The 12500-nt window shown below is 44.6% G+C and overlaps 1 protein-coding gene across 2 annotated transcripts in view; it reads right to left on the bottom strand.

Moving 5' to 3' along the window:
- Window positions 1-12500, bottom strand: part of Vang (Strabismus domain-containing protein Vang) — a 225720-nt gene that overhangs the window by 39619 nt on the left and 173601 nt on the right. The gene's annotated exons all lie outside the window — the stretch shown is intronic.

Here is a 12500-nt window from a genome sequence, read left to right as displayed (position 1 = left end):
TATATATATATATATATATATATATATATATATATACAGATATATATATAGAAAGATATATATATATATATAGATATATATATATATATATAAATATATATACATTATATAAATATATATAATATGAATGTATGTATGCATGTATGTATGTATGTATGTATGTGTATATATATATATATATATATATATATATACATATATATATATATATATATATATATATATTATAGTACTTTCAGCGGCAGATATACTGCTAATTATAATACATGTTTTGATACGTAATTGATAGTGCAAACACATCGAGATGAGTAGAAAACAGGAGTAAAAAAGAAGGCAACACATACTGGAAATAAAAAATATATAAATAAGACCAAATTTCAAAAAAGGAAGAAAAGAAGACGAAGAGGAAGGAAAGAACAAGAACAAGAACAAGAACAAGAACAAGGACAAGAACACTTATCCCTATCAAGTGCCTCAGGGGTTATAAGAGGAAGGCTCGCTGGCTCTGCTATGGCCGTTTCCTCTTCTATCCTCTTTCCTCCACGAATAAGCATCGAGTTTATCCTGGATCTGTCCCTGGGTCTATACCCCCCCTTATCCCTCCCCCTGGGTCTATAACCACCCCCTTACCCCTCCCCCTGGGTCTATAACCACCCCCTTACCCCTCCCCCTGGGTCTATACCCCTTTTACTCTTCCCCCCTGGGTCTGTAACCACCCTTTCCCCCCCACCCCCTTTGGATCTGCCCCTGGGTCTATTACCCTCCTTTACCATTCCCCACTCCCCCGGGTATCTCCCCCCCTCCTCCTGGGACTATACCCCCTCCCCCCGGTGAAGTAGTCAAGGCTTAAGGCATACCGATAGACCTTGCCAGGGTTTTATTTCAGAGCAAAACTTTTCCGATTGTTTTTTTTTCTTTCTTTCTTTTATTCGCGATAGACATTTGAGTGTCGTGTGTTCGTTTGTTTTATGCGTCAGGTATACGAGAGTCTAGATTTGCTTCACTTTGCTTCGCTACTTTTTTTTTTCTTTGTTTTTTTTTATCTGTTGTATTTGTTTTTCTTATTTTGTCGATCTTTGCCATTTCATAGGACTATAGTTCTAGGAGTAGTGGGTACTAGTAGTAGTAGTAGTAGTGGTAGTAGTAGTAGTAGTGGTAGTGGTGGTGGTAGCAGTAGTGGTAATAGTGGTGGTGGTAGTAGTAGTAGTAGTAGTAGTAGTAGTAGTAGTAGTAGTAGTATTAGTGGTAGTAGAAGTAGTAGTAGTAGTAATGGTAGTGAAATAATGATTAGGAAAACGGAGGAAACACGAAAGGAAGAAAAGAACAAGAAAGGAATAAGAACAAGTACAAGCATGTGAGTGCGTGGGAGGGGAGGGGGGGGGAGCGAAAGATCCGATACCGTAATACCCGAGATGTTAATGCACGGGCTACATTTAACGGGCTATCAATAGACTAGCTGGACACTCGAATATCAAAGGAGGTAAAAATCCGCTACTTGGCAACCCAATGCCAGATGACGTCGCTGGTGTTACTTTGGTTGTTTTTCTGTTTATCTTCTCACGGGTATAAATGAGAGGGAAGGATAACTTAAATATATTAAGAGAGAAGAAAGGAGTAGAAGGAGCAGAGCAAGGGGAGGGAAGGAGAGAAGAAAGGAAAGGGGAAGGAAGAAGAGAAAAAAGGAAAAGGGAGATAAGAAGAGAAGAAAAGGAGTAGAGGAGTAAAAACGTAAAATAAGACGTGAATAAAATATCAAGACAAAGAAAAGAAAACGAAAAGAAGAAGATGAAGAAAAAGATGAGGAAGGAGAAAAGAAGAAAAAGAAGAAAAAGAAGAAGATGATGAGGAAGAAGAAAAGGAAGAAGAGGAAAAAGAAAAGAAAATGACAAGAAGGAGAAAAACGTAAATAATCAGCCGTTCACACCAAGCTCAGCACAGCATGAAATGAGAGGCTAATTTGCATAAAATTTTCCAAAATAAGAAAAAAAAGAAACGTGTTTGACATAGAGATGAAAATAAAACGGTGAAAGATGGAGACAAGTGAAAGGAGAAAATGAGAGAAAGAAAGGAAGTAGAAGAAGAAGAAGAAGAAGAAGAATAAGAAGGAAAGGGAAATATAGGAGGAATAAAACGGTAGACGTGCAGATACAACGTATAGTTGAACAAAAAAGAAAAAAGAAGTAGAAATAACAAAGACGGAGGTAAAAGAGAGAGAGAGAGAGAGAGAGAGAGAGAGAGAGAGAGAGAGAGAGAGAGAGAGAGAGAGAGAGAGAGAGAGAGAGAGAGAGAGAGAGAGACGGAAGATAAAGAGTAGGAAAGGAAGAAGAGGAGGAAAATTAAAACACCCTCAGAAGTCTTCCCTCTACCTACCCCTACCCCTCTACATCCTCCCCATCCCTCTACCCCCCACCTCCCCCCTACAACCCCCCGTCGCAAGCAAGCAAGCAAAGTGTAGGTGATGAGTTAAAGCATATCATCACAGGGCTTTTGAGGGCGGGGCCGCCTAAGTGAGCTTGTTTTATGAATATCCTTCCCTTTACCGTTTTCATGAGGGGGAGGGGGGAGGGGGGAGGGAGAAGGGTAAGAGTGTAAATGAGAGGGAGGGGGGAAGGGAGAGGGGTAAGAGGGTAAATGAGAGGGAGGAAGGAAGGGTGAGGGGTAAGAGGGTAAATGAGAGGGAGGGGGGAAGGGAGAGGGGTAAGAGGGTAAATGAGAGGGAGGAAGGAAGGGTGAGGGGTAAGAGGGTAAATGAGAGGGAGGGGGGAAGGGAGAGGGGTAACTGGCTAAATGAGGGAGGAGGAGGAAAGTTAAAGGGAGGGGAAGCGGGGAGGAAGGATGGGAGGGAGAAGGAGGGGGAGGGGGGAAGGGAGAGGGGTAAGAAGGTAAATGAGGGGGAGGAGGGAAGTGGGGGAGACAGGAGATTGAGAGGGGGAAATGGGAGGAGGTGGAGGAGAATGGTAGGGAAGGGGAAGGGTAGAAGGGGGAAGGGGGTAGAAGTGAGGGGAGAGGGAGGAAAAGGAAGAGAGGGAGGGGGTAAGTGTGGAAAGGTAAGGGGTGAAGGTGAGAGAGGTGGAGACTGAAGGGAGCAAATGGGTAAGGGGAGGGAGGGAGGGAGGGAGGGAGGGAGGGAGGGAGGGAGAGAGAGAGAGAGAGAGAGAGAGAGAGAGAGAGAGAGAGAGAGAGAGAGAGAGAGAGAGAGAGAGAGAAGAGTAAGGGGGACAACATAAGGGAAGAACCAGAAGCAAGAAGCAAGAAACATAAAGAAGAACCAAAGCAAGACGCAAGAAAGGGAAGAACCAGAAGCAAGAAGCAAGAAACAAGAGGGGGGGAGGGAGGGGCGGTGGGGGCGTTAGGTAAGCTTTATTGGCTCAAGTGTTATCTCTTGATTTCCCCTTTTCGAGCTCGTCGTTCATCAGCTGGACAGTGTTTACGTCAAGGAACTCATTATGGAGTGAGAGGGAATCAGTGAGTGAGTGAGTAAGGGAGGGAGGGAGGGAGGGAGGAAAGGAGGGGAAGGAGGAGCAGGGAAAAAGAGATGATGATGATGATGATAGAAACGATGATGATTATAATTTAAAAAAATATAAAGCAAAACCTAACAAATCGCAAATATAAATCACATAAATACATAACCAATCCTCGAACATCAAACCAGCACAGACCCCTCCCCCCTTTAAAAAACGAAAAAAAGTAAAAGGAAACGAAAGAACACCCATAAATCTCAAAAAAGGTTTCTCAAAGACAAAGAAAAGCAGACACGTGGAGAAGCTCCCCCCACCCCCCACCTCTTCTCTCACCCCCCCCCCCAAAAAAAAAGGGACAATAAATATAGAGCAAAAGCAGGCGAACTCTACCCACCCTAATCCCTATTTCCATACCCCCCCCCCCCTCTCCTACGGCCTACACCATTCAATCCACTTTCTGCCTCCCCTCCCCCTGTTCTCTCTCTCTCTCTCTCTCTTTCCCCTCCTCCCCCTCATTCCTCTCCCTACCTCCTTCTTACCTTTATTTCTATTCCAACCCCCTCTCCCCTCACCCCCCCCCCCTTTCCTCCTTCCCGGTAATTAAGGCGAAGGTAGACCTACCGCGTCACCGCAAGACGTCCCACTGCCTACGCCTAGACAAGCAGATAGACCTAGGCGCGCGTGTGGTCTTCGGGGGCTATGAAGAATAAGCGGGTGTCAGATATAGGCCTATGTCTTGCCTTTGCTTGTAGGCCTATCGTTTGCTTTGGATTTAAGGAGGATGAAGTTAAGGAGATGGAGCAGGCGTGGAGAATGGCTCCTGATGGACGGTGTTGGCGTGGTGAGTATTGATGCAAAAAGGTGATGATTAAATAGGGTGTGGTGAGGGGGGAAATGGGAAAGGAAGAGAAGGGAAGGTGGTGGTGGCAGACGAGAAGGAGGAGGAGGAGGAGGAGGAGGAGATGGAGAAGGGGGGAGACGGACTAAAACCGTAGGAGGATGAGAAAGAAGAACAGAAGGAGAAGGAAGAAGAAGAACGGGGGAAAGGAGGAGAATGAGAAGAGGAGGACAAGGAAGAGGAAAAAGAAAGAAAGAAGAGATAGGAAAGCGAAAGTGTCATAACTGAGAGGAGGAGAAAGACGGACGAGATAGAGCTAGCAAAAGGACACTAGAGATAAGGGAGAAATAAGCCATTTCAATAAATCTGAAAGAGCAATCGACATCTACCATGTAAATAAAAGAACAATGAACAAAAGTAAAGGACCCGGACAAATGCCACTAATCCACTCTCACCTCTGGGCGCGAGTGAGTGACCCAAGATAAGATTTAATGACCTCATTTCCCATTATCGCCTTGACCTCAGATCAACCCTGCTACCATCCACCTGTTAAGCAGAAGTTTCTAGAAGATTTGTTTTAATCCTCTCCCTCTCCCCCCCCCTCCATCACGTTTTGCTGCCCCTTCTTCTTACCCCTAATAAAAGATATAAAAATTCTCCCGAACAAGAAATATCGGAGGAACATATCGCCAAACAGCGATTTTAACGGTCGGCCATTTTCAAATCTTTATCGCATTTTCCCGCGTAAAAATAGGTAAACATTCCCGATCGCAGAAGTAAAAATAAAATCACTTTCCGGCAGAGATAGGAGACTTGGAGGATATTTTCGACGTATATAAACGTCTATTTACGACGCCACTTGTGAGTAATCCCAGGTTATATTTGAAAGGATTTATAATAATAATAAAAAAGAGCAGGTCGGCCTTTCACAGACAGTAATCTCCTTTCAGCGTAAATTATTTGGTAGCAGGTGGAAGCGACGCCGAGCAGGAGAAGAGAGGGATTAGGATTATAAAATCGGCTGAAAGATCTCCTACATGTGGAAGAGAAAAATATGTGTGGCGTTTATTTGTCGTTTTGTAACGTCTGTATCAGTGGCAAAGATGGTGGTGGTGGTGATAGAGGTGGAGGTGGTAGAGGAAGTTTTCAGTGGTGGTGGTGGTGGTGGTAAAGATGGAGGTGGGATGATGATGATGATGATGATGATGATGATGGTGGTGGTGATAGAGGTGGAGGTGGTAGAGGAAGTCTTCAGTGGTGGTGGTGGTGGCAGTAGTGGTGGTGGTAAAGATGGAGGTGGGATGATGATGATGATGATGGTGATGGTGGTGGTGGAGGTGGGATATGATGATGATGATGATGATGATGATGATGGTGTGGTTGTGTTAAGGAGGTAGGTAGAGGTAAGGGTGGTGGTGATGATGGGGTGTGGTGAGGTGGGTGGCTGGATATGACCTATATGACTGAGGGATGATGATGATGATGATGATGATGATGACGATAACGATGATGATAAATGATAATAACAGATCACCAATAACACAAAAAAATATCAAAAACATCCCCCTACCGCAGCGTAAACTGAACAACCAAACACCCCCATACAACAAAAAGGGAAACATAAATACCTACAAGAACACTAGGACCTAAATATAAGCAACCAACAATGAAAACTCGTACCGTACTGGAAAACCCGTTCGTTTACTGGTCAACGAAATGTTCATAATTTACTTGCAAGAAAGAGGAAAAGTATGAGAACACACAAGACATAAATAAATATTGTAATAAGAGCATGTACCCTGCACAGAGAGATAATAATTATTCGATATTAAAATCAATTGCAATATATATAGAAAAAAACAAATTGATAGGATTCCGTTCTGAGATGCTTGTTAAATAGAGGGTGTTTGCGAAGGGGGGGGGGGGGTGTCTGGGATTATTAAATTAATACTGGTGAATGATATTAATTAAGGTAGTATAAGAATGACAGATTGTGGAACCGAGAGTAAATCTTGTATATAATTGTATAATTTATAACCGTATCGTGTATTTAATTACGGCGATAAAAAAGCCGAGCAAAATCAGGTAGTAGGAAGGAGGACGCAGGAGCAATCCTTTTGCAATCCTTTGCAATGTCAACATGAAAATAAATATTGGGCTGTATACTTTTTATGAAACATGAACATGAACGTAAAACAAGAATAATTAAAAAACATATAATCTACGTTTACAGCCAACAACATGTGCAACAGGACTTTATTGCCCCCCCCAACGGTGTGAAGTCCACCGGCAACAAAGAAATAAATACAGCAGAATGGACTTTATGCAATAATCAAACTTATTACTGAAAGCAACGACAGCGACCTCATGGTGTCCCACACCCTGCAACCAAGGGCCAACGGTAGCCGAACGACGCAACCACCACAACCAACCAACCAACAAACGTGGCTTTCATCACCACCATAATCAATGATATGTACTTGCATCTCCTACACACCTTCACCAACATCACACCACGGAATCGCAGCACCACCACAACCACAACTTAGAAGACTCGTCCTTCTTTCTCACACCACACCCACAACCAAAATTCATCGAAGCAAACCACCCCAACCAACCACAAAACACCAACTAAACCACAAGATCTGACTCACTACCATCGGATCCTCCAGCCCCCCCCCCCCACCCCCCCCACCCGCGAACCCCACAGTTCTCCGACAGCTACAGGCCGTCGATGACAGCGCTGCCCTTATCTCGCTCTCTTGCACGCTAAAAAATCACCCGTAAACACCCTTCTAAAGACCGCAAGAAGAGAGAGGGGGTGGGAGGGGTGGGGGAGGGGAGGGGGAGGGAAGGGAGGGGATTCGGTTATGGATAGGAGGGGGTTTGGTGGTGGAGGGGATAGGGAGAATGTGTAAGGGATTGCGAGGAGGAAAGAGATATGAGAGAGTAAAGAGAAAGAGATATGAAAGAAAGAAAGATAGAGAGAGAGAGAAGAAATGGAGAGAGAGAGAGAGAGAGAGGAAAGTCACCCCCCCCTTTTCCTCCTCCTTTCCAGGTAATTTAAGGGCGAAGGTAGACCTACCGCGTCAAACGCAAGACGGTCCCCACTGCCTACGCCCATAGACAAGAAGCAGATAGACCTCAAGGCGCGCGTTGTGTGTCTTCGGGGGCTATGAAGAGTAAGCGGGGGTTGTCAGATATAGGGCCCTATTGTCTATTGCCTTTGCTTGTAGGCCTATCGTTTGCCTTTGGGGATTTAAGGAGGATATGAAAGTTAAAGGAGATGGTAGCAGGGCGTGGAGAATGGGCTCCTGATGGACGGTGTTTGCGGTGGTGAGTCGTATTGATGCAAAAAGGTGATGATTAAAATTAATAGGTTTGTGGTGATGAGAGGGAGGGGGGAAGGAATGGGGGGAAAGGAAGAGAAGGGAAGGTGGTGTGTGGCATGACGAGAAGGAGGTGAGGAGGAGGAGGAGGGAAAGGAGGATATTGGGAGGAAGGGGGGAGATTGACGGACTAAAACCGTATGAGGATGAGAAAGAAGGAACAGAAGGGAAGGAAGAAGGAGAAGAAGGAACGGGGGAAAGAGGAGGAAAGAATGAAGAAAGAGGAGGACAAGGAAAGGAAAAAAGGAAAGAAAGAAGAGATAGGAAAAGCGAAAGTGTCCATAAAAACTGAGTGGAGGAGAAAGACCTGGACGAGATAGAAGCTAGCAAAAGGACACTAGAGATAAAGGGAGAAATATAACCATTTCAATTAAAATTCTAGGAAAAGAGCAATCGGACATCTACCATGTAAATCAAAGAACAAATGAACAAAAGTTAAAGGACCCGGGGACATACCTGCCACTAATCCAACTTCTCAACCTCTGGTCTGGGCGGCGAGTGAGTGACCCCCCAAAGATAAGCATTTATGACCTCATTTTTTTCCCATTATGCCTTGACCTCACGATCAACCACGCCCTGCTCAACCATCCTTCTCCTGGTTTTTAAGAAGCAGAAAAAGAAGTTTCTTCTTCTAGAAATTATTTGTTTCTAAATCCTCTCCCTCTCTGCCTCTCCCATCACTCCCCCCACCCCCCCCTCCAATCACCATTTTTACCTGCCCCTCCGCCCCTTACTTTCTTACCTCTACTTTACCCCTAATAAAAGATATAAAAATTCTCCCGAACAAGAAATATCGGAGGAACATATCGCCAAACAGCGATTTTAAATAATAAAAAAAACGGCGGTCGTGGGGGGGGGTGGCGGGGGCCGGTCGGCCATTTTCCAAATCTTTATCGCATTTTCCCGCCCGCTTAAAAATAAAAAAATATGGTAAACATTTACGATCCGCGCAAGAAGTAAAAATAAAATCACTTTCCGGCAGAGATAGGAGACTTGGAGGATATTTTCGACGTATATAAACGTCTATTTACGACGCCACTTGTGAGTAATCCCAGGTTATATTTGAAAGGATTTATAATAATAATAAAAAAAGAGCAGGTCGGCCTTTCACAGACAGTAATCTCCTTTCAGCGTAAATTATTTGGTAGCAGGTGGAAGCGACGCCGAGCAGGAGAAGAGAGGGATTAGGATTATAAAATCGGCTGAAAGATCTCCTACATGTGGAAGAGAAAAATATGTTTTGGGGGGGGGGGGTGGGGGGGCGTTTATATTGTCGTTTTGTAAAGGGCGTCTGTATCAAGTGGCAAAGATTTGGGTGGTGCGGTGGTGATAGAGGTGGAAGGTGGTAGAGGGAAGTTTTCGTGGTGGTGGAGGTGAGGAGGTCACATCGCGTGGGTGGTGGTAGGTGTGGTGGTAAAGATGGGGAGTGGATTATTGATGATGGATGATGATGATGATGATGATGATGGTGGTGGTGATAGAGGTGGAGGTGGTAGAGGAAGTCTTCAGTGGTGGTGGTGGTGGCAGTAGTGGTGGTGGTAAAGATGGAGGTGGGATGATGATGATGATGATGGTGATGGTGGTGGTGGAGGTGGGATATGATGATGATGATGATGATGATGATGATGGTGGTGGTGGTGGTAGAGGAGGTAGAGGTGGTAATGGTGGTGGTGATGATGGGTGTGGTGGAGGTGGTGGTTGGATATGACTATGATGAGGATGATGATGATGATGATGATAATGATGACGATAACGATGATAATGATAATAACAATGACACCAATAACACAAATATCAAAAATTACCGAGCGTAAACTGAACAACCCAAACACCCCCAACAACAAAAGGAAACATAAATACAAACAAGAACACTAGGTCTAAATATAAGCAAGACAATGAAAACTCGTACCTACTGGAAACCCGTTCGTTTACTGGTCAGACGAGAAAGTTCATAATTTACTTGCAAAGAAAGAGTAAAAGAGAGAACACAAGACATAAATAAATATGTGAATAAGAGCATGTACCTGCACAGAGAGATAATAATTATTCGATATTAAAATCAATTGCAATATATATGAAAAAAACAAATTGATAGGATTCCGATCTTGTGTTTAAAGTTTCAATGTTTTGATTATAGAATTAATACTGGTGATGATATTAATTAAGGTAGTATAGATGACAGATTGTGAACCGAGAGTAAATCTTGTATATAATTGGTATATTTATAACCGTATCGTATTTATTACGCGATAAAAATCCGAGCAAAATCAGCGTAGGAAGGAGCGCAGGAGCAACTTTTGCAATCCTTTGCAATGTCAACATGAAAATAAATATTGGGCTGTATACTTTTATGAACATGAACATGAACGTAAAACAAGAATAATTAAAACATATAATCTACCGTTACAGCCAACAACATGTGCAAAGACTTTATTGCCACGGTCTGCAACAAAGAAATGAATAGCAGAATGACTTTATGCAATAATCAAACTTTACTGAAAGCAACGACAGCGACCTCATGGTGTCACACACCCTGCAACAAGGGCCAACGGTAGCCGAACGACGGCAACCACCACAACCACCACCAACAACGTGGGCTTACATCACCACCATAATCAATGATATGTACTTGCATCTCCAACACACCATCACCAACATCAACACCACGGAATCGCATCACCACCACAACCACCAACTTAGAAGACTCGCTTCTTCATCACACCATCACCAACAACAATTATACTTCGAAGCAACCACCCCAACCAACCACAACACCACAACCACAAGATCTGACCACTACCATCGATCCTCCAGCCCCCCCCCCCCACCCCCACCCGCGAGACCCCACTAGTTCTCCGACAGCTACAGGCCGGTCGATGACAGCGCTGCCCTTATCTCGCTCTCTTGCACGCTAAAATCACCCTTAAACACCCTTCTTAACGACCGACAGATGAAGAGAGAGGGGTGGGGGAGGGGTGGGGGAGGGGAGGGGAGGGGAAGGGAGGGGGATTCGGTTGATGGGATAGGGAGGGGTGGTGGTGGGAGGGGATAGGGAGATGTGTAAGGGATGCGAGAGGGAGAAGAGATATGAGAGAGTAATAGAGAAAGAGAGAGAAAGAAAGAAAGATAGAGAGAGAGAGAGAGAGAGAGAGAGAGAGAGAGAGAGAGAGAGAGAGAGAGAGAGAGAGAGAGAGAGAGAGAGAGAGAGAGAGAGAGAGAGAGAGAGAGAGACAGAGAATGAGAAACACAGAGACAGAGACACAAAGAAGGAGAGAGACGTTACAACCATCTATTAATTACATGAATCACCTAGGCGCGGCCCCCTATATGACGTGGCACCTGTTGGCACACCCCTTTCTCCCGTATAGATATTTGTGGCACGCCTTGCAGGTGTCGGGGTGCCACCTGGAGCCTTAACGTCTTTCTCCTCTCCTTTCTCTCCCCTTCCTTTGTTTCAGGTGGTCGGTCTGTTCGCTCTCCTTGGCTCTCTTGCCTTCTTTGACCTGCTTTGTTTCTTTGATTCGGTTTCTGTCTCTGACCTCTTTCTTTCTTTCTTCCTTTAGTTTTCGCTCTCTGTTTATCTTTTTTTTTTTTTCTCTCACTTTCTCTTTCTCTTTCTTTTTCTCATTCTCTTCTCTTGCTTGCCTAGTTGCTTGCTTCTTCACTTGCTTGTTTTCTCCCTCCCTCCCTCCGTCCCTCCTCCCATACCTCCCTCCCTCCCTCTCTCTCTCTGATCTCTCCCTGTCCTCCGATCCCTCCCTCCTTCCTTCCTTCCCTCCCTCTCTCCGATCTCTCCCTCTCTCCGATCTCTCCCGCCCTCCGATCCATCCCTCCTTCCCTCCCTCCCTCCCATCCCCCACTTACGCGTTGTTCAGTCGCTAAATGTCAGGGTTCAAGGGTAAAATGCTCACTAAGGTAATCGCAATAAATGAGCATAATTAATAATAAACTATAGTAGTGAAGACAATAAAAAAAACAACGATGATAATGATGATAATAATAATAGTGATGATGAAAGACTCGACAGATAAGAGAAGGATAAAAAAAAAAAAATCAAAACTCGTTCATGACACGTTCTTGTGAGGCCGGATGTGGGAGGCGATCTGAAGGCGGTGAGAGAGATGGAGAACGAGAGACGAAGGAGACGAGATGCAGATGGAGAGACGATTGAAAGAGAGGTGGAGATGGAGAGACGAGGGAGGCGATGATAAAGATGGAGAAGGAGGGACAGGACGGGAAGGGCTAAAAAGTGGTGGACTGGGGGGTGGGGGGTGGGGGGGGTTGTTCTTCATGTGTTCATTTCTCTATATATATATGTTTATTCTAACATTTTCCCCTCCTTTGTGTCTCTCCTCTGTCTGTCTGTCTGTCTGTCTGTCTGTCTATCTGTCTGTCTGTTTTATCTCATCATTACAATCGTCATCATCGTGATGTTGCTCTATTCCTTTTCCTGCTGCACCATTTCGCACCACAATCCTCCTTTCCTCTTCCCTCTTCTAGTCTTGCCATCTTTCCCAATTATCCTGTATATGACTCTTCTTCTTCCTTTTCTTCTTCTTCTTCTTCTTCTTCTTCTTCTTCTTCTTCTTCTTCTTCTTCTTCTTCTTCTTCTTCTTCTTCTTCTTCTTCTTCTTCTTCTTTCTTCCTCCCCTCTCCTCCTGTTTCTCATTTGCAAAGAAGACCTGATGGTAAGCCAAGAGGGAGGGGAGAGAAGGAGGGAGGAGGAGGGGGCAGGGGGGAGAAGGGGAGAGGAGGGGACACGGACAGTAAACAGGTTCACCGACCTGACAGATACTACCTCCTCCCGGA

This window comes from Penaeus japonicus, unplaced genomic scaffold, assembly GCF_977035675.1.
Source record: "Penaeus japonicus unplaced genomic scaffold, GWHDUDI00000001_assembly GWHDUDI00000036, whole genome shotgun sequence".
Classification (NCBI taxonomy): Eukaryota; Metazoa; Arthropoda; class Malacostraca; order Decapoda; family Penaeidae; genus Penaeus; species Penaeus japonicus.
This window is presented reverse-complemented; position numbering and strand designations above follow the sequence as displayed.